Consider the following 21,001-nt stretch of genomic DNA (forward strand, 5'->3'; position numbering starts at 1 on the left):
ATGACGGTATAAAAGGGATATACTAACTGGGTCTTGTAGGGGAAAGACAAGAACGGCACTCTTATTTACATTAAGGGACAAGCGAATACTGTCCAGCCATGCTTCTAGCTCGCATAATTATTCCTGTAAGCATTCGTACAGTGACTGAATATCACTTGCTGAAGCAAAAAACACTATATCATCAGCGTAAACGTACGTGCTTACATTCTGATGATAAGGAATGGAGCTGAGTAGGATGTTAAACAACAGCGGGGACAAAACTTTGCCTTGAGGAACCCCGCGCGTTTGTCTGAATTTTCCCGATGAAATTCCACTTTGTGCACAGTAAAACTCCCTGCTCTGCAAGAACTCTGCAGTCTACGTCACGAAGTAGTCAGGCAATCCAATATCCTGCATCCTCTTTATTAATAAAGGGTTAATTGAATTAATTACTTCTCTCCACCTTGCGGGTTTCCGCAGAACTACTACGTCAAACATTAATAAAGGGTATTCCACATTATCGTATGCTTTAGAAATCTCTAATGTAACTAGGGCAGCATATTGTTTTTGGTAACGAGCCAACTGAATTCGTCTTTCTAGGTCGATAGGTGCGCACCAAATGGACATCCCTGGTCTAAATGCAATTTGGCAGGGGCTCAATAATTCTCTTGTGGTCACAAACTTAACCATACGTGCGTTTAATAATCTTTCTATTATATTACAAAATTTGATGTTAGAGAAATAGGCCGAATATTGTCTAGGACATACCCTTGGGTTTGGTCTTTCAGCAGAGGAATCCCCTCAGGAGGGAAATAACCTCAGAAGGGAAATCACCGCAGCCGAGGAATGACACAGGAGGGAACCATGCATATTGTACTGAGTAATTTACGGCATCTAACAAGCCGTTAGGAGCGACTTCAAAGAGAAGTTTAATCATCTTCGTAGTAAGTCAATCGGGACCTGGGGCTGCAGCTGGTAAACAGGAAACGGCTTGGGACAATTCTGCCATGGAAAACTCTTCAAAATCTTCTGAAGGGCCCTGTCCGTGAGGAGAGAAGGGAAGAGAGGTAGCGAAGCGGGTCTCTAACCCTTGCGCGATTACATTTAGAGAGTCAGCTCTTTCACTTGTGGTTAAAACTACCGACTCCCAGTCTAAGGGGCGTGGAATCATTTTTTGGGATCTTAAAAATCGAAATAATGCAAGCTTATTATTTGCTTTTGAAAGGAATTCGAAATGTCGGACATTGTAATCGTCTTTTGCCTTAGACACCATTGTTTTAAATGTTCCAGCAATAAATTTATAGTTGCTCCAGATTTTCGGAGACTGGTTATGCATGAGTTGTTTCCACGCAGCCTTACGTCGCTTGTAGTCCCGCGAGCAATCTTCATTCCACCAATTTGTAGAAGCAGTGTTTTTGCGTGCCTTTAGCTGGAACGCTGATCTTTTGCGCGAAGTATCAATGATTGAGCAAATATCCTCAGCTCTCAATGGAGAATTTTCCATTGATTTGAAAGTGGTCTGCAAGCATTTTTTTAAATGTACGGTAATCCGCAAAAGAGTGGAATCGAGCCTCCACGGTGGACTGTGGAGCTACCACGTCAAACACAACAGGAAAATTATCGCTGGTTGTCCCAACATTCACCGTTTCCCATGCGGATGTGGGAAGACCTGCACCAGAAAATGTAAGATCCAGCACAGATCTAACCTGTCCGCGAAGAAACGTAACTGATCCCGAATTTTGACACGAAAAGTTATTTGTGATTGCCCAGTCCCATAGACGCTTTCCGCACAGGTCTGTCCTGGATCCCCATGATACATGATGAGAGTTGGAAGTCACCTGCCAAAACTATATCTTTACCGCATTTTGCCATAACCGAGTCTACTGGGTGTGTATCCTGCATACCTGAGGGAAAGTATATATTGACTAAAGAGAAAGTCCTACTGCCAGAGAGTAATTTCTACTGCTAGAATTTCACATTCTGGAGACATCAGCTGGAATTATATATTTGCCCTGTGGCAAAACTTGCTTGAGACCATAATTAACAGTCCCCCACCTCCAGATGGGCGATCTAGGCGAAAGGACCTAAAATTGCGCAGAGAAAATTGTTTTTCAGGAGATAACCAGGTTTCTTGCAGTAAATTTACATCTGGGAAAATTGCAGAAGATAGAACGTTTAAATCAGTAGAAGCAGCGAATTCTGATCTGCAGTTCCACTGCAACACCCTCATCTACCTTCCAGTGATGAGAGCACCGCAGAGGCCACAGCCTCCTCCAATATATTACCTTTCGGGTTGACTTCAGGAAGGATTTTCTTGGATTTACTAACTGAGTGTAAAGTGGTAGCCTCAAGGGGAGAACACCTCCTTTTATGTGCCCTCCCGTCAATTTCCATGTTTGAGGTATCTTGATAATCAGAGTTGTCTGAGCTATTAGTTGCCTTGTTTGAGGAACCAGGAACACGCCTGACTTGATCTATATTGGTTGTGGATGCAATTGCCCCATTTTCCTGAGAGTGGGTTAAACAAGCATTCGTTTCAGAGCATGATGACAGGGCAGTAGCACTCGTTAATAATTTTTCTAACTTTGAGGATACCAGTCCATTAAAGCATTCCGTGGCGCTTTCCACTATGCGCTCCATAATTCTAGCCATAGACTTTTCAATAGCTTGTGCGATTACCTCTGACAGGCTTCCATCAACGATAGCTTGGTGTCGTGCTGTCTGACTCGCATAACCATGGGCTCCTTCTTTTACCGCCGCAATTGCCTCTTGGCGTGAGCAGCGCCTTTTGTCCATAACTTCCATTATTTGGGCTTCTTGAGTTCTAGCAGGGCAGTTTGAGCAATCAGCTTTGTGGGCTCCACCAAAGAGGCAGCAAGAGTCCGACTCGGCTGAGCAATCACTAACGGAATGACTCCCGCCGCAGACGCAACAACGAAGGCTGGATTTGCAACTACCCATGCTGTGACCATAGCACCTACAATTGCGACATTGTAATGGACGCGAGGCAAGCGGGTCCACTCTGAATATTAGAGGCCAGACTTTTATCTCAGTAGGGCAAGACGTACCTGCACACGTGGCAATTACTGACTCAGTAGGGACACGTGTATTGCCCACCATTCTGTTGCACCGGTAAACAGCAATTACTCCGGCCGCGGAGAGCTTTTCTAGAATCTCCGTCAGACTTAAAGAGGAGTCTACACCACGAACTATTCCCTTAGTGCAGGCAAGATGCGGGGGAATGAAGGCACTCACTTGCATCAATCCAAATGATGAGCGCTTAAGTAAGTCGTACACAGACGCCTGGTCTGGCGAACGGCAAACAATCCCACCTCTGCCAAACTGTCGCACATCAGTGATGTGCAAGTAGTGATGCGTTGCCGCCTGAAGTTCCACCTGCACTGCCTTCGGGTTATTGAGCCGGATGGCTCCTCCATGCACAGGCACCAGCGCCACAGGAATGCTGTTCACCCCCCTACGAAAGAAAGCTTCAAGAGGCATTTGATCAGATGGTAGCGAGGCCGACCAAGGCGGAGATCGCCTCGTGCAGTCCCCTGGAGAATTTTCGACATTTGTGGCACTATCTCCGTATAAGACAATATAAATTTATCTTAAATCTCTGCTTGGTATCAACAAAACTGGACTAAATCCGCCCGACACTTAGCCAAAACCTCGATAGCTCACTGTTGCGATCCGAACACCAGCGGCTGATGCTGATGCGATGCTGATGCGCTTTTTCTTCTTTTCCGTATATTTTCCAGATTCCCTTGCATGTTCCCACTTGTGGGCTCATGTCACCATTGAGGAACGTTATCATCATTATTATGGATGCTGTGCAATATAGTCAACGTGGTGCTGCCCGTAATACCCGCGGGAAAATTATTTTCGGGTACAATTTAGAGTCGCGTCACGTCTGACCAGGGCTTGTGTTGCCTAATAAAAGTAATCTAAATTGTATAGTTCTTTCTAGTTGTCCTTTTAAACTACTACGACGATGTGTGCTCTTGCTACGTAGAACACGTACAGCATAAATCTGAAAACTATTACGCGGTATTATATATAACTCAAACGTAAGTTGCCATAATTTTCAACTATTTACGGGCCTTCATCGTTATCGCAATTAAGATGTGACAGACTAAACTTCATCTATGTTCAGGGCAAGAACTGCTATTGCGGAAATTTTATACTAACTACAGTGACCCGCGTAGCTTCTTCTGAGCAGCAATCTTGTAGCGATTCGTTCCGCTTTATTCTTTGTCATTCTTATCAACTACTGTTCACAATCGGCTCTTTTTATTGATAACGCAAGCTGTGTGTGAGTCTGATCACTCAAGAAGCTCAAGAAGCGCAAATATAACCGGAAACGTTAACGCTACGAAATGGCGGCCCTGGTGTATTCCGAAGTTTTCTGAAGTACTCCCGCCTCTAAAGCGTATCTCTGTTTCAAAGCGAAGCTTTCTATTATGCCTCACTGATTTGTCCGTGAGTGCCGAAAACGTACTGCAGGAAAGCCAACTTACACATCTGCGTAGAACAGAACAGTTTACATTCGCACTACCGCCCCAGCGTCGACTGGCCGGCCGGTCAGTGCCTGATAACGGCGCGAAGCGAAGAGCATAGCAAGAGTTGCGCATGCGCACAAAGTTCACTGGAAATGCAAGTTGCGTCTGCTAGGCATGACACCACCCCTGCCGCGACTAACTGTGCTTCCCAGCTTATCGGAAACAGCAAGTGCGCGTGAACACGGGCTCGTCTTAGGATCTGGAAAAAAAAAATATCAAAGCCCCTTTCTTCAAGAAAGATGGTTGCGTAGGCATGCCATGCGTAGGCCGCGGGTGCAGCGCACGGCAGAAGAAGAGGCTGCCGTACGCGAACGTAAACGCGAGCGCGATCGTGTCCGTAAGGTCAATCCAGTGTATTGGCAACGACATGCAGAAGGCATGTGAGAGACGTTTGCAGTCGAGATGCATAGTGGTCTTGTGGTTGCCAGTGTGCACATCAGACCGAACACGTCTCGTTGTGCCGCGGAAACGTTCCTGGTAGAAACGATGAAGACCTTAAAACTACATAGTACGCCGATCCTCGTGATCGGTGACTGCAACATCAATGTTGCGAAAGAGCTCGGCAAATGGATCGAGAGTTCCATGCTAGATCGCTACTCATACAAATCGAAGACGCTTACAGAGACCCACGACGCAACACCGTTCCTGCATTCATCTCACATTTGCAAGCAGGCTTGTATCACGTTAGGATGGCAGAGTCTCTGACCGCCTACCACAGCGATCACATGGCAATACTGTGCAAGTGTAGAGTCGTCCGTGAAAGTCTGAGTGTGTGCGTGTAATCAACGGCTACATGATCTTAAAAAAAAAATAATTACCCGCCGTGGTTGCTCAGTGGCTATGGTGTTGGGCTGCTGAGCACGAGGTCGCGGGATCGAATCCCGGCCATGGCAGCCGCATTTCGATGGGGGCGAAATGCGAAAACACCCGTGTACTTAGATTTAGGCGCATGTTAAAGAACCCCAGGTGGTCGAAATTTCCGGAGTCCTCCACTACGGCGTGCCTCATAATCAGAAAGTGGTTTTGGCACGTAAAACCCCATAATTTAAGTTTTTTAATGATCTAAAATAAAGGCTATGCAACTTAACGAAATGTGTCTTCCTTAAACTTCAGCGTTCAAGAAATACAATTCTAAACAAGCAATCAAATTACATATGCATACACTCTAAAAAATATCCGCGCTTATGCAAGCGTGCGTTTTAAGTTTTCTTACACGCCTAATTTAAGCGTGACATTTCTCCACGCTTACCGATCACGCCTGCTACGAGTGATCAGCAACCCCTCCTCGCGCTTAGCAGACGTGATAAGGACCCCTATTCCCATGCTTATTATGACGCGTCGAATCTTCACGCTTAGAGAGGGTTCCCGAGGGGACAAAGAGGATGGAGTGGGGAGCATGCCCCATCCCCACTCGCCCCTTCTAGGCATGCATGCGTTGGAAGCGAGAAAGAAGCACAGGCCTTTGTCGGCTTGGGGGCTTGGGTCATTCCTCTGAAGCAAGCTTTGCTCACCAAGCTCTTCGCAGTCCTCTTCTTTCTCTTCTGCTTCGACGGCGCAGAGTGTGACGAACCAAGACGCTATGACAGTGGCAGCATGCCCGCGAAGTAGACGCTGAGTATGCTGCAGGGTGATTGCGCAAGACGCTCCTGCCGGTGACATTGAAACTAATCCACTAAGAAGGGGCTTTGTAAAGCCTTTGCACGCTTAAACAACGCCAAGGAATATAATACGTAAACAAGCCCCTCGATATATTCTTGCACAAAAGGACGAATGCCCTCTCAACTGTGCTCTGCGGCGCCACGCGTTCGAAGATAGCAAGCCTTGTGTGGGGTAGAAACGTCAGGACAGAATTTCCTGTATTAATATCATCAAGCTATTTCACTCTTTCTCCGATTATTGGCCCAAAATACCTGATCAATTTTTTTCACTGACCTTTCTCTAAGAAAGGCGAATATTCTAGGCAGCGAAAAAAAACATGACACATATTTCTTCCTAAAATAAATGCTTTATTCATGATAGTCATTCCCAGAAAACATGATACAATGAAACGTTGAGGCTTAAAAAGAAAACTTGCAGAGTTAAAGCGCTTTCATTTCGCTGAAAAAGCATAAGTGTTTCTATGAGTTCGATTTAAATGCGCAACGTAGTGAACAAAACATTCAATCTTGTTTGCGCCCATGATATTTCTTTGCTTGTTCTTGGCTTTAAGTTGGTTGCACAAAAATTGGCCATATGCCACCGGATATGTTATGTATCACCTACACAAAAGGCATAGGCACATCACTAGTGCCTTTTCTAGGGATGTGTCATCAGTGATCTCAGTGTATTCCTGCTCACAGCCACTGATAAGGAGCCTTGTTTCCCTCAGACAATGCATGGTCATATCACTTCGCTATCCGAAGGATAAAAGAAAATTGTCTTAATACCCTAAGTATAACACTTTAAGGGGAAAACATGTTTCTTTAGACTAAATGTGGTAACGAAGACGGCTTCCTTTTTTACTGCTTTAACACTGACTGCACTTCTGACATTGCTCCTACTGACTGCCCTTAAATGTTGCGGTTTGGAAGTTTTTGGAAGTAGGGGATATGGGAAAGATGGTCAAATCACCGCAGTAATGAGAGCATGCGTTGGAAGCCTAGGTCGCAAGCACGCTTCTGCAGCGACTCAGAAAATTTCACTATTTTTGATGAAATCAGAAGGAGCTTTTTCAATTTTTGTTCATTTCAATCAATCCTACTTCCAAACCTTTATTCGCTTTGAAATGTGGCGAGAAAAACAAAACAACATTGCGCAAAACGCATTTAGGTAAGACACATAGCTGCAACTGATTTTATTCCATCATGCTCTTCATAAAAATAAAGCTTAAAACTCGACACACAACTGGGCAATGCTTTCGATAAAACCTTTTATACCAAAAATGAGATACAAAGACGTAGTTACGCTTAATTCCAAACCCAATGGCGATGGAAATTTTGACAACAATCATATTCTGCCTGAACTTATCACACGTGAACTCTCATTGCGGACATAGGCGGGTTTGCAGCCGGAAATCAAGGGCTGCAACAGGCAGAGTATATGCATGTTCATTGAACAGTCATACCTTCTCTCTTTAAAGGAACGAAATGTAAAATATGCGAAGCTACACTACACAGATATCCTAATTCAGAGTGCAATTGACGTTGAAAATTAAGTAGCACGTGTGGTTGCAACCTCGCATGCGGCGCTTCGGAGGTGCAGGTTACTGTCAGTCGACAAATAACTAATAAACTTGTGAATTTTCACTTTATAGGCAGTGGCACACTATGAGCGCATACGTGTCAACTGCACGGCATACACTGCACACCACATTGATGCACCACTAACAGAGTTCTAAATCATGAGAAGAACCACGATGCAAAATGCAGTGTGGCAACTGCCAGCTCAACACCCTTGCCCGAATCGAAATGGCAGCGGGCACATAGAGAACGGTGAGCTGGCGAATATAAAATAAAAACAGAAATAATGGAAACTTTGCACTTCAGCACAATAAACTGAACAATTCAGAGGAATTCAACAGCCCGGTGTTAAAACTTGCTAAAAAGGCACGATGCTGGCTACTCTCTATTTCGATCAACGCTACTGCTCGCGTAAAAAGTTATCGCTTTCCAATAAATGTACCATTACGGCAAATTTTGCACCATACATCAGACAAGCACATGCCCGAAATCATGTCAAATTGGCAGTTGGCCGCTTCTTAAAACAAGCAAACCATAACTAATGTTCTTACCTCTATGTTTCATTCATCCATGACTAGCAGGTGAGGGACCGCGACATATCCATTATCCATTATGAAATGCTGCTCTGGAGCCGTTAGCCCGTGGTGGATTCTCTCTCGTAAACTCAGCACAGTGCACAAAGTATGCATTCACCACCCACGTTGTACGCCATGAATGTCTGTAGAAGTGAACATGACAATACACACCAACTCCGACAATTAAAGCGCAAGCTCTGTGCTGCAACGAACGAACGTCGATCATGGCAGTCCGCCGGAAAATACACACCTAAAATGGCCGAATGCAGTCTTCAAAACACCACGGTCTCCTACAGCCTCCCCGAGAAAAGTTTCGCATTACCCGCAGGGTAGTGAGAAGACGCAGAGCGTTGTTCTCCCTCGACCACGCACCGCGCAGATCACGTGATATATCACGGATATTTATAAGCGTGATGGAAAGTTCCCGCGCGAGCGCTCCGCGGGAGGTTAAGCGTGTGATTTACGTTTTTCACGCGCACACGGCTCACTCATGCTCGCCCAAGACAGAACCATGGCAGGCAGTCTTGTCGTCACACTTACATGAAGGAATGTCACGCTTATTTTCGGTCACGTGGCGCCTGAAACATCATCCGCACCTCACTGACATGCACGTCACGCCTAAACTTGAAGTTTAGCGCATGATTAAGCGTGGACTTTTTTTAGAGTGTAGCATCGGGTCGCTGAGCATATCTTGGGTTCGTTGCGCGGTCGCTGGCGTTGGACTTTGATTCAGTTTGCATCGGAGGCAAGCTTCGCGTTCAAGCATCTTTCTTTAAGAAAGGGGTATGGTATGATGAACCTTATTTAATGCCCTGAAGATCAACCCTTAGGTTGACGCAGGCGGCTCCCACGTCGGGACAGTAAGGTTTAACCTTACCGCCGTATCATGGGCCTTCTGGACGGCCTGTACTTGATCGAAAAGACCTCCACTGTGTAGGACTCGCTGCCACCAATCTCTCTCCTTGTCACAGTCTGTGAAAGTCACAGGACACTGCCAAAGCATGTGATCCAGAGTAATGATGCCATTACACTTCTCGCAATTGATTGGTATCTCTCTTTCAGGCTATATCTTGTTAATAAAGTTTGGACTTAGATAAGTGGGCATGGTGGTACGACAAGGAAAACAACGATGGGCTTACGCACGCTTTTCTTCATTGTGCAGTTCTTCAGTTCTTCGGTACCTGCACGGCAGTGCGGCTCGACTACGGCTTTCCAGCACCAGGGTCCGCCCATCGGCAACGCATCGACTCTTCTGGAAAGCGAGAACGACTTCGCCTACCTTTCGCCCGTCATTCTACCGACAGCCAGACAGCACATGCGCACATTCGTGCACGTGCACAATGTTCACGACTGCGCAGCTGCAAGATCGTGTACAGCCTTGGTGGCGAAGGATATAAAACCAGGCCCGGCTGCATCGCTTTTCAGTGGGCATGGTGGTACGACAAGGAAAACAACGATGGGCTTACGCACGCTTTTCTTCATTGTGCAGTTCTTCAGTTCTTCGGTACCTGCACGGCAGTGCGGCTCGACTACGGCTTTCCAGCACCAGGGTCCGCCCATCGGCAACGCATCGACTCTTCTGGAAAGCGAGAACGACTTCGCCTACCTTTCGCCCGTCATTCTACCGACAGCCAGACAGCACATGCGCACATTCGTGCACGTGCACAATGTTCACGACTGCGCAGCTGCAAGATCGTGTACAGCATTGGTGGCGAAGGATATAAAACCAGGCCCGGCTGCATCGCTTTTCAGTGGGCATGGTGGTACGACAAGGAAAACAACGATGGGCTTACGCACGCTTTTCTTCATTGTGCAGGTTAGTAGGTTCCCAAAACTACCTCACGCTTCTTTCAAATCCGATGACCTGTTCCTTGTCGTGCTTCCATGCCCAAAAGCCTTGGTTGATCCTTTTTATTCTTTGCTTTTGTTGTTATGTGGTGACGTTGAGAGCAATCCCGGTCCCAGTACAGGTTCGCAAAAAGCGCAATCTTCGAATGCTGTGGAAGAAATTTTGAAAACGCTTAAGGATCTAGACGAGCGATCTATAAGAATGGAAACCCTACAGAAATCTATGGCTACGTCAATATCAGACCTAAAGGAAAAGCAGGAGTCAGTTTGTCAGGTAATATCGGATATAAAAGCCAGATTAGAAAAAGTTGAACAGCAAACTTTTGCGATTGAACAAAAGCAGACAGATCTCGACGACGTGCGGGATTCCGTAGTCCGCGTCGAAAAGCACACGCGCACACTCCACTCACGACTAAACGACGCCGACGACCGAGCTCGCCGGAATAACTTGTTGTTCTACGATGTGCCTGACTCCGCTGATGAAACCTATTCCAAATCGGAAGAAAAAATACTGAAAATTTTTGCCGACACTTTAAAAGTTGATATTTCTAGTAACAACATAGCCAGAGCGCACAGAATCGGGCGATTTGCCACAGGGAAAGCACGACCACTAATAGTAAAATTTGAAACATACAAATGTAAGGACTTAGTCCTTTCCAAGCGCCAAGTTCTAAAGGATGAAAAAAAAATATCCGTAAGCGAAGATTACTGCCCAGCAACAAGACACTGCCGCAAAAAGTTGATCGAATTTGGAAAAAACGCAAAAAAGTCATTCAAGTTGCATTACAATAAATTGATTATCGGTGGAAAAACGTATGTTTACAATGAAGCTCATAATACTGTTACTGAAATAGAAGCTTTCGATAGCACACAGAACGACCTCAGCCCTCGTACTCTTCGCTCTGGACGCGAATTCCCTTTAAAAGAAATATAGGGGAACGAACGGGGAGGTGGTTCTCAGCTGTGTTCTTGCTCGGTGCTTTTCTCGAACATGCGTAGTCTTCTGCCAAAGAGGGACGAACTGTGTGCCATTATTGATGACTGTGACGCTGACATCATTGCGTTAACTGAAACCTGGCTGTCATCTAGGGTAGCCAACTCTGAGTTGTTTTTTTGCAGAAATAAATACGCAGTTTTTCGGAGCGATCGCACCGGTAAAGTAGGCGGTGGTGTGCTTCTTGCAATCAGTGACCGATTTGAGGGCTTTTGTGTGCCGGTTGTTTCAGATTTAGAAATCATCTGGTGCTGCCTTACAATAAAATTTAAAAAGCTACTAATAGGGGTTTGTTACCGATCACCCTCAAGTCCTTTGTCCTTTTGCAATGACCTGTATGACAACTTGAACCAAATAACAATACGCTATCCTGGAGTGCCAATATATCTAATGGGCGATTTTAATTTTCCAAACATCGTATGGTCACCCATCAGTCCGTTTTCTGAGCCCTCATCTACTGAATGTAACGAGTTCATTACACTTTGTTCTGACTTCGGTTTTTCACAAATGGTCACCTCACCAACGCGAATAACTCGGCACTCAACCTCACTACTTGATCTCGTGCTCACAACTTCTCCCGACAACGTCTCATCGATAACTCACTTACCTGGTCTGAGTGATCATGACATTTTGCACTTCACGCTTACATTCCCCCAGCAGTATCAATGCAAACAACTAAAGACAATTAGAAACTTCAAAAGAGCCAATTTTTCTGCCATAAACTCAAGCCTATGTTCATTTCTTGACGACTTCTTACCGCAGTTTTTTGAACGATCAGTTGAAAGAAATTGGTGTATGTTCAAGACTAAAATTTTAGAATTAATCCATCAGCATGTTCCACTCCAGCGCGTTTATTCTCATAATCAAGCCCCCTGGTATAACAGATTTCTTAATATGCTCTCAAATAGGAAGAGACGCCTTTTTCGCACTGCTAAACGGACGAAAAAGCCTGCACATTGGCTTGCATATAAAAACGCTGCCTCCAACTACTCAATCACTGCTAAAAATACTAAGCACACATTTTTTAGCAAAACCCTGCCATTATTACTAAAAACAAATCCAAAGCGCTTTTGGAGCGTAGTAAAATGTAAACGTGGAAATAAGATTGCATTAACACAGTCTGGTAGTCAGGTTCCCAGCTATCTTTGCGCAGACGTCTTGAACAGCGCGTTTGTGCAATCATTTTCCTCTCCCGCACCTAACAACGAATGTCCCGTCTTACAGGGCTGTAACTTTCCTCTTATGTACCCTATTATATTTGATGCAACAGGAATTAAAAAAATAATCGAAAATTTGAAAATTACTTCCTCCTGCGGTGTCGATGAAATCACCACCAAATTCTTAATTAGCACAGTTGAATATTCATCTATCATATTGCAATATCTATTCTCGCAATCATATAACTCTGGCATGCTTCCGCTTGATTGGAAAACAGGAAAAATCGTTCCCATACACAAATCAGGTGACACTCATAATCCCTTTAATTATAGACCAATTTCTCTTACCTCAGTACCTTGTAAAATTATGGAACATGTAATCTACACGCATCTCATTAACTTCCTTGACGATAATAATTTCTTTACTCCTCACCAGCACGGGTTTAGAAAAAACTTCTCTTGCGAAACACAGCTTCTCACATTTACAAACGATTTACACTCTAACCTTGACGCAGGCTTCACGACGGACTGTATTTTTTTGGACTTCGCTAAGGCATTTGACAAGGTGTGTCATGCTCTACTCTTACACAAACTAAGCATTTTAAACATTGACCCTACACTACTTAGGTGGATCTGTAGCTTCCTTACATCGCGCGTTCAGTTTGTTTCTGCTAATGAATGTACTTCCTCTCTAGCCCCTGTCGGCTCAGGCGTCCCTCAAGGATCTGTCCTGGGCCCACTTTTGTTTCTTATATACATTAATGACTTACCTATTAATATTTCATCAAACATATGTTTATTTGCAGACGATTGTGTGATATACCGCAAAATTTCCAATAACTGCGATGTAACAGCCCTACAAACCGACTTAAATAAAATAACTGATTGGTGCAGCACGTGGAAAATGCAACTTAACATTAAGAAGTGCAAAACTATGAGGGTTTCTCGTACTAACTCTAGTTCTCCAAATTATTCTCTCACTAATATATCACTTGAATGTGTCACCTCGTATCGTTATTTAGGAGTAACCATAACTAACAATTTGTCTTGGAAATCGCATATTGATATCATAGTGTCCAAAGCTAACCGCACTTTAGGGTACCTACGGCGAAATTTTTCTCGTGCGCCATCATCATTAAAACAATTACTATATACCACTTACGTTCGCTCGCAACTTGAGTATGCTTCATCAATATGGGATCCCTGGCATTCAACACTAATACATACGCTGGAAGCTATACAAAACCGTTCAGCCCGTTTCATTTTAAATAACTTCAATCGGACAGCAAGCGTAACACACATGAAATGTTTATTAAACCTTCCTCTCTTATCCGACCGCCGAAAACACTCACGCATTTGTCTTTTTCACAAAATCTATTATCATAACACCTTTTTACACACTCTTTGGATCAGGCCAGCACCTTTCATTTCTTCTCGTCGTGATCATAATCAGAAGGTTAGCATATCTCATTTCAATACTATCATGGGCGCAAATTCATTCTTACCAATGACTAGCAAAGACTGGAACAGCTTATCCCCTTCATTAACAGGTATAATTAATCCACTTATGTTTAGAAACGCACTTGAAAACGAACTTTTGTAATATACTTACCATTTGTCTTGCCTATGTGTATGTACCTTTCTCTATTGCAGCGTTTTCATCAGTTTTCATCAGCATCATGATCAAAAAGTTAACAATGCATTTTGTAAATCTACTGTACATATTATGTTTTTTTGAATCTCTTTACCATTGTGTACATCACATTTGTATTTGTATCTTTTGTACCTCTGTTTATTATCATCGGATGTCAACTCAATTAGCAATTATTACTGCTGTTATAATTATTTTCTTGTTTGAGTTACTTTTACCGATGTTTACTTTGTATTCCCTTAGCCCCTCCCCTCTATAATGTACTATGTACCTTGAGGGTAAAATAAATGAAATGAAATGAAATGAAAGTTGTTGTTTGCAACAATCTCAGAGTCACCGCTCGTGCTCTATTGAGCTTAGCGTGTGGCACTGGGAATTCCCTTCTGTTCATGTAATAATGCCTCGTGATTTCATTATGTGTTAGTAATTGGTCCCTGTTCTCCTCCTGTATATTATTAAGGTCCTGGTTGCGTAGTGCACGCATAGTAAGCCCTCGTGCAGCTGCGTCAGCCATCTCGTTTAATTTCTTCCGAGATGGATCGACAGACCCCATGTGCGCAGGAAACCAGCGGATTTCGATCTCTTGGCTGTCCAACTCACCGATCAGCTGGGCAGCCCTTTTGGTTACAAAGCCATTGGTAAAGTGTCAAATAGCCATCTTAGAGTCACTGTAAATCTTCGTCCACTTATTATTCCTTAAAGCCAATGCTATCGCTACTTGTTCCGCGACTGTCGTGTCTTTAGTCATGATTGTAATAGCGTCCCGAGTGAGACCATCTGCATCTACTACTACTGCCGTAAAGGCTTTCTTTCCTCTGACCTACGCAGCATCTACAAATGCCGCATGTTCTCTGTCGTGTTCTATCTCTTGCAGGAGAGCTTTGGCCCTTGCCTTTCGTCTTTCCAGGTTGTGCACCGGGTGCATATTTCTGGGGAAAGGAGTCGTCTTGATTACTCTCTTATACTATCTTTTAGTTCTATTTTGCCTTCACCTGAAATTTTTGATTCGGTTGGGCACCATCCTACCACTTCTAGTATTGCTCTACCTGGCCTTAATCCAGAGAGCCTCTCTCTGTGGGCAATTTGCTGAGCTTCAATTACCTCGGCTATTGTGTTGTGGAGTCCCAGTTTCATTAATTTGTCATCCGGAGTGTTAATCGGTAACCCCACTGTTGTTTTGACTATCCTTTTATATAATCTGTTCAGCTTGTTTATCTCTGTCTGTGTCCAAGTGAGCATCCCAGCTACATATGAGAAGTGACACAAGGCGAAAGCGTGGACCAGTCTCATGGCGCTCTCCTCTCCCAGCCCTCTGTGTCTGTTAGTGATTCTCCTTAGCAGTCTTATTACCTCCACAGTCTTGCTTGTGATCTGTCGTATTGTTCTTCCATTTGCCCCGTTTGCCTCCAGGAATAACCCTAAGACTCTAATGGATTCTACTTGCTTAATAGATTCGCCTGCCTTCGTGGTTAGTACTAACCTGGGTTCTTCCTCGGGAACGTATCCCCTCGGTTTTCTACCCCTTCTTCTGTTCTTGAGTACAAGGAGTTCAGACTTATTAGCAGAGCATTTGAGTCCCATGCCTTCTAAAATAGACTCTACCTCATAAATGCTCTTATGAAGTCTGCTTTCCGCATGTCCCATACTTCCTTCAGCGGTCCATATAGTCACATCGTCTGCATAAATGGTAAAGTGAATGCCCTCTATTCCTTTTAGTCCCTTTGCCACTTTTGACATGGCCAGGTTGAAAAGCATAGGTGACAAGACCGACCCTTGTGGCGTCCCTCTGTCACCGAGATCCATCTTCTTTGATTTAATATCCCCGAATCTAAGGTGAGCTGAACGATTGGCAAGAAAGGTTTTGACCACTTCATAGAGTTTTCTCCCCTGTCCCAGTTCGGAAATCACTTCAAGTATTGCTCTATGCTTAATTCTGTCAAAAGCTTTTTAGACATCCAACCCCAAGAGAGCTCAAGTGCTTTGTGGTTCAGCTAATAGCAGTTGATGTTTGATTAACAGCATGGCATCTTGTGTGGACAAGCCTGATCTGAAACCAATCAAATTCTACGGTAGGATGTCATTGTCCTCCACATATTTCGTTAACCTGTTCAATATGACATGCTCCATTGTCTTCCCTAGACATGATGTTAACGAAATTGGCCTCAGATTATCCAAGTAGAGTGGCTTGCCCGGCTTTGGTATTAAGATAGTACTGGCCGTCCTCCATTCTTCTGGATATACCCCATCTTTCCATAGGTCATTAATGTATGTGGTCAGATATTTCATTGAATCGTCGTCCAAATTCTTAAGCAATCTGTTCGAGATGCCATCCGAGCCAGCTGCTGACCTACTATTCAGATCATACAGTGCCGTGCGTACCTCACTTTCGGTGAATTCTTGATCCATAGATTTGCATTCTACCCCTAAGTAATCGGGATAACTCACATCCTGATCTTCTTTCCTGAGAGGCAAGTATTTAGTAGCCAATCGCTCCATTGTGCTCTCTGCGCTTGCAGTCTGACTTTCCTGGTGTACCAGTTTCGCCACTGCCGTACGTCTATTCGATGTAGTGCCTTTTTCGTTGAGCAGATGCCTGAGCAGACTCCAATTGCCTCCACGTTTTATTCTTCCGTCTACACATTTACACACCTCATCCCATTTTTGTTTCTGCAAATATCGTGCGTGTTCCTCTATATTCTTATTGAGCTGAGCAATTCGTTTTCTAAGTCTCCTGTTTAGGCGTTGTGATTTCCATCTTTGTAAAATCGATTGCTTGGCTTCGATCAAATGCGCCAATCTACTATCAATTTATTCGACCTCTTCCTCTTCTCTATAGCCTTAGTTGCTGCATTCAAGTCGTCCCTAAGCTGAGCCACCCACTCTTGTAGTGTGATGCGCCCCTTTCTATCCGTGTCTGCTCTGTCTTTTCTGATTTTTCTAAAGTGATCCCAGTCTATGTAAGTGAAATGCTTTACCTCCCCCCCTGTCGTTTCCACCATTATGTGTAGTATATAATGGTCGCTTCCTAGGTCCGTACCAGAGTTGATCCAGTCTGCCCTGGGTAAGTTATAAGTGAAGGATAAGTCCGGGGTAGTGTCCCTACACGTGGAACTGCCACACCTGGTAGGAAAGGCTGGGTCCGTGATAAGAGAAAGGCCTAAATCCGTGGCGAGATGCCAGATTCCTTCCCCTTTTTTACTACTCCAGCGGTAACCCCAAAATTGGTGTGGGGCGTTGAAGTCCCCTCCTATTATGCGTGGCGCAGTTTTAGCTAGCCTCATGGCCCCATTAAAAATTGCTCTGAAACTCTGTCTCACTTCTCTGGGACTGCTATATATGTTGAGGCAGAACAATCTTTGCGCTTTACCTCTGTGCCTTTTTAGAACCATGTCTATCAATATGTATTCAATTTTACTCGCCCCTAATTTTAGATCGTGCTCTATGTAGGGAATTTTCTTGTCAATCAGGGTGGCAATTCCTCTGCCTGGTTCTTTGCCTTTGCAGACCAAGTTGAAGCCGGACAGCCCGATCTCCTCCGCTAGAGTTTCCTGCAACATTATTAATTTCGGCCTATTTTCAGCCGTTTTGATTATCTGTGCTAGTGACGCTATTTTTTGCTGAAATCCTCTGCAGTTCCACTGCCACACACTAAGTCTATTTCGGTTATCCATTATTATTGTCGCTGCCCCCTGACTTGCTACCCCCTGTCACTGTTCGCTTGACTGTACCACCTACCGCTCCTGGGGGTATTCTAGCGCTTTCTGCTTCCAAGGGCATATATTTTTCATCCTCTCCTTGGGCCTCTAGCTTTTTCAACCTTTTATCGGCTATTAACTTCCACTTCCATGTTTTATCCACCTTAAGGTTAACGCTGTCTACCGTGTCCTTTAGGTCCCTAATCGCATTCCTAATCTCTTCCAGAACCGAGCACATCGATTCTGCCTCCGTAACTACAGCTCTCTTTTTGGGCGCCGGTGTGTCTTCTTCCAGGCTGTTACTTCTACACACCGGCTTAGCTATTGCCACACTGCCGCTTTCTGTCCTCAACCCTGTTTTCATTTCCTGAATCTGCTGCTTAAGTTCTTCATTTGCTTTCTTTAGTGATATAACCTCTCTGATCAGCTGTTCTACTCTGGCATCATTGCTTTGTTCCTGCGAGGCTGGCGCACCTGTGACTTTCACAGTACCTTTGACTTTCTCGGCCCAGGTCGCTCCTGGCTCCTTTTTCTTGTTTGTCTTCAGCTCCTGCTCCTCGAAGCGCACCTGCGCCTCCCGAGACCTGGAACGGTTTCTTCCCCTCGATGTTGAGCGCTGTCTTGATCTTGATGTGCTTCTCGAGCGTGAGCGCTTTCCGGCGCCTGGAGGGGTTTCCTTTGTCGGTTGGGCCGTTTCCATCTCGGTCTCCACTTTGGAGCGTTGTCTTCTTCTTATTCTTACTACATATGGTATTTGGTACCGCTGCTTGCAAGCCCTGTCACCTGTGGGATGATCTTCACCGCAGAACTTGCATTTGGGAGAGCAGATATGAGCCTCCCCTGGGTCTTGCATACCACATCCCCTGCACTGCACAACATCAGGTGTTGGACAAACGTCTGATCTGTGTCCGATTCTTCCACATGCGTAACATACGTCAAATTGCTTCCTGTACAGATAGCACCTCACGAGGGTTGACCCATATTTGATGAAGTTGGGCACCCTGAATCCGTCTAAAAGCACAATAACCGATTCCGTAGGTTTGATACGTTGTGCAGCCAACGCCGTTGGGTTGTATTCATGCAAAATCTTTTTCGTGATCACACTCTGACTGTCATTGAGGTTCCCTCTTCTAATAACCCCCTTACACGTTGAGTTGGGGGCTGTTTCATAAGCGCTCACTTCATATTCTGCCTCTGTGATCGTAATGGACTTGATTCTCACATACCTTTCATCATGAGAGAAGTCCGGTGTACTAGCCACCACAATATTCTGTGTGAAGTTGGGGCAGACGATGTCTTCCTTCGCTTGGTCTGCTGTAAGTCCGGCTGCCTCGACGATCGCTTCTCCAATAGCTGTGCTGACCTTCTTCAGGTTGAGGCCTCCCCGAGGCCTAACGATGATTTTGCTGTGCTCCTCCGGCAGTTGCGGCATTCTTGACGCCTTCACAATCCGGCGCTTGAGCTTGTCGGCCCCGGCAGCACCTTTGTTGGCAATCTCCTTTCCTTGTGATTCTTGGATCAAATTGGCGGCTCCACCAGCTCCCCAGGTCTTTTTCGCAGATCGCGATCTTCGGTTGGTGACCACCTGCCAACCCATTCTTTTCTCGCCGTCTTCCGTCTCCGAGGGGAGTTCGTCGTCCATGCGTATGTCGGCCATTTTTTTTTGTCCGCGCCAACATGATGGACATGGGAACTGTTTGCATTAAGGAAAATAGAGGTTCCGCAAGCCGCCAGCTGGCAGCATTATACAGAACCAAACGCTGCAGAAAAAAAATACAGATTTTCCAACATATACGGCAAAACGCTCAGGGTCATATATATCGTCTTTCTCTGGCACTGCGTGAACATTTTCCTACGCTCTTTTACTCCGCTTCAACATTACTACAAGCATATAGCGTGCGTCCCTTGGGCAAGCTATCACTTTAGAGGTCGCAACCGGCTTTGCTGTATAGGCTAAACATTTTTTCATACACAACGTCATTTTACTCCACGTATCACCATGCCAGTTGCTCACGGACCGCGGTCGCGCCTTTTTGTTCTCCAGTCATCAAAGCCATCTTGAGCTCTAACGCAGCGCCAGTTGACCACATGATATCACTCTAAAAAAAACGGTGTCACTCACCGCCTAAACTGCGCCCTTTCACATATGTGCCCTCGTTGTCAACCTTCCAATACTCTCCGTCGATGACAAAGTACACGGATTAGCGGAAAGTAGCCATCCAAGAATCCGTCCAATTTTGACAAAGCAGTCAAGAAAGCCAGCTTCATCATGATACGAAGTTAGGAACGATGCAGGCTACGCTGCTGTCGAAACGAATTGGTGGCTGTGCAGCAAGCTTGGCAACTCTGAGAGAAGGTCTTCATTCCTACGTGCTTCATTTAAGCCAAGTTTCTTTTTTTTCATAGGTTTGGAGACTCAAAAGAAGTGAAAATTGATAAATAAATGTGCTTTTTTGAAGGTTTTCTCGCCACGGTGATATGAGTCAGGTCAGAGAGGCACTTTCCCATTAACTTTGGTTTTCTAAAGAAATAAACAAAGATTGATTTTGTTCTGTATCTTTACAGAAACGGTGAGAAGAGCAAAAGATATCGAGGCCTGACAGAGGCTCCAGCTCTATTGCAAAAAGTTTGAGAATAACTCACAGGTAGTACAAAAGTAATAATAATATTTGGGGTTTTACGTGCCAAAACCACTTTCTGATTATGAGGCACGCCGTAGTGGAGGACTCCGGAAATTTTGACCACCTGGGGTTCTTTAACGTGCACCTAAATCTAAGCACACGGGTGTTTTCGCATTTCGCCCCCATCGAAATGCGGCCGCCGTGGCCGGGATTCGTACAAAAGTAAGCACAACATCGTCGTTTTAGGTTATTATTACAAAGAAAACAGCATTGTCACTGAACAGCTTACAATGAAAAATAAATACTAGACTTGAAAGTATTTCTTGTTTTCTGATAAGTGATGTACGGTTACTGTAGTACATACACTATATAGAAACATAAAAATTAAATTGCAAATTGTCAAAATAATATCCATGGCGAAATCAATACCAAGTAGAATTGCACAGATTTCAGGTCTTTAAACAGCGTGAAGAACTTATATAAAAGATTATAAGTAGCAAGCAACAAAAGTTCAAAATGTAGTTATTACAACACGCTTTTAATTTATAGTGGGAAATGAAAAGAGTCAGTTGTATTGGATTTCACTTTCAGTTAAAGAGATATTAAAAAACTTTTAGTAAGCATATTGTACTCCGTAGTTCTGTACACGATTCAGCAATGCCGATATTCTATAACTGACGTGATGGCTGCCATAATTATTT

This window comes from Dermacentor albipictus, unplaced genomic scaffold, assembly GCF_038994185.2.
Source record: "Dermacentor albipictus isolate Rhodes 1998 colony unplaced genomic scaffold, USDA_Dalb.pri_finalv2 scaffold_11, whole genome shotgun sequence".
Lineage (NCBI taxonomy): Eukaryota > Metazoa > Arthropoda > Arachnida > Ixodida > Ixodidae > Dermacentor > Dermacentor albipictus.